The sequence below is a fragment of the Gossypium arboreum genome, chromosome 8, assembly GCF_025698485.1.
Source record: "Gossypium arboreum isolate Shixiya-1 chromosome 8, ASM2569848v2, whole genome shotgun sequence".
Classification (NCBI taxonomy): Eukaryota; Viridiplantae; Streptophyta; class Magnoliopsida; order Malvales; family Malvaceae; genus Gossypium; species Gossypium arboreum.
This window is the reverse complement of record NC_069077.1, coordinates 111974166-111976566: the sequence shown is the minus strand read 5'-3', so window position 1 is coordinate 111976566 and position 2401 is coordinate 111974166. Positions and strand designations below refer to the sequence as shown.

At 37.7% G+C, this 2401-nt stretch overlaps 1 non-coding gene across 1 annotated transcript; it reads right to left on the bottom strand.

Annotated features, from left to right (window-relative positions):
- Positions 1 to 287: 287 nt before the first annotated feature.
- Positions 288 to 394, bottom strand: LOC128279808 (small nucleolar RNA R71). Its single transcript, XR_008270003.1, has one exon. It is a non-coding gene; the product is annotated as a small nucleolar RNA R71 (small nucleolar RNA).
- Positions 395 to 2401: the final 2007 nt, after the last annotated feature.

The window sequence follows — 2401 nt, the reverse complement described above, 5'->3', positions numbered from 1 at the left end:
ATTTTGAACTGAAACCTAACACCATTCACAAGATCCAACAGTTTGTTCAGTTTGATGGTTTGTAGGACGAGGACCCAAACGCTCATTTGGTGAATTTCTTAGAGTTTTGCGACACTTTTAAAATCAATGGCGTTTCTGATGATGCCATTCACCTTCGATTATTCCCTTTTTCATTGAGGAACAAAGCTAAACAGTGATTGAACTCGTTACCACGAGGGTCAATCACCACTTAGGAACAAATGACTGAAAAATTTTTATTAAAATATTTTCCACCGGCTAAAACAACCAAATTACGTAATGATATCTCCTCTTTTGTGTAGATGGATTTAGAAACACTCTATGATGCATAGGAGAGATACAATGACCTTTTGTGAAGGTGCCCTCACCATGGGTTATCACTCTGGCTATGGGTTCAAACGTTTCACAATGGCCTGAATCCTTCGACTAGACAGATGATTGACACAGCCGCTGGTGGAACTATCAATAATAAGATACCTGAAGATGCTTATGAATTTATAGAAGAGATGTCACTGAATAATTATCAGTGGCAAGTCACGAGGACAAAACCAACTAAAACAGCCGGCATTTTTAACATCGATTCGGTCACCATGCTCTCTAATCAAGAGAAATTTTGAACAGAAAAATTGACGGTTTTCTTGGTTCTTCACAGGTTCACCCAATAATGCAGTGCGAAGCAGGTGGAAGTGGATTAAGCAATTCAAAATACCCACCCTATGGCCACAACATGGAGAACGAGCAGTTAAATTACATAGGTAATAATCCTTGATCTCAAAATAATACTTATAGTAACACTTACAATGCAGGTTGGAGGAACCACCCAAATTTTTCATGGGGAGTCCAAGGGAATCAAAGACCACCATCACCTCCAGGCTTCTAACAACAACCTTACCAACAAGAGAAAAAGCCGAACCTTGAGGAGATGCTAACAAAATTCATCTCGGTGTCAGAAACTCATTTCTAGAATATGGAGACAGCACTTAAAAATCAATAAGCGTCGATCCAAGGGCTCGAAACTCAGATAGGTCAGCTGGCTAAATTGGTATCTGAACGACCACAAGGTAGCCTGTCGAGTAACACTGAACCCAACCCAAAAGAGCACGTGAAAGCAGTTACACTAAAGAGTAGGAAAGTGTTGCTGAATCTGAAAGGAAGCCACCACAAGAAGCTGACAGAAAGGAGGTCGAACCCGACAATCTAATGCCAAAAGAATATAAACCACCAATCTTATACCCAGCAAAGTTGAAGAAAGAACGCATGGATGCACAATTCAGTAAATTTCTTAAACTTTTTAAACAACTGCATATTAACTTACCTTTTGTGAAAGCTATATCGCGGATGCCTACATATGCAAAATTTTTAAAGGAGCTTCTTACAAAAAAAAAGGAAGTTTGAAGACTTATCTACTGTGAAACTTAATGAGGAGTGCTTAGCCATACTCCAAAATAAACTGCCAACCAAACTGAAAGATCCAGGACGTTTTACTATTTCTTGTTTAATTGGTAGTTTGAATGTTGATAAAGCACTAGCTGATTTAGGCGGCAGCATTAATTTGATGCCATATAAAATTTTTCAACAACTTGGTCTTGGGGAACCTAAACCCACTAGGATGAGTATTTAATTAGCTGATAGATCTGTCAAATATCCTAAGGGAATTATAGAGGACGTACTTGTAAAACTAGATAAATTTATATTCCCTGTTGATTTCATTGTGCTTGACATGGATAAAGATGTTGAGGTGCCTTTAATCTTAGGTTAGCCATTTTTACCCACTGCTAGGGCTGTAATTGATGTGAGTGATGGTAAATTGGTACTTAGAATAGGTGACGAAGAAATTATTTTTAAAATTTATGATGCCATGAGATTTTCTATGGAACAGGATGACTCATGTTATTTTATCGACTCTATTGATCATGCTACTCAAGATTCTTTTCAGAAAATCATACACAAGGACACGATGGAACTGTGTCTCGCCCAAAGAGAGGGTAGATAATGATTCTGAGATAGGAACCAAACTAAACTCCAATGAAACCTCCCTAAAACTAGCAAGTATGAGGGGATTAAGGTAAAAGATGAACTTAAGAAAAAACCCTCTATTGAAGAACCTCCCAAACTGGAACTTAAACAATTACTAAATCACTTGGAATATGCATTCCTTGGAAATAATTCTACATTACCGGTAATTATTGCATCCAACTTGAAACCCAAGTAGAAAAAAGAATTACTCCAAGTATTAAGAAAGCATAAAAGGGCCATAGCTTGGACAATTTTTGACATTAAAGGGATCAGCCCTTCTTTTTACACCCACAAAATTTTAATGGAAGATGAATATAAACCATGCGTGCAAGCCCAAAGAAAACTAAACCCCAACATGAAGGAAGTT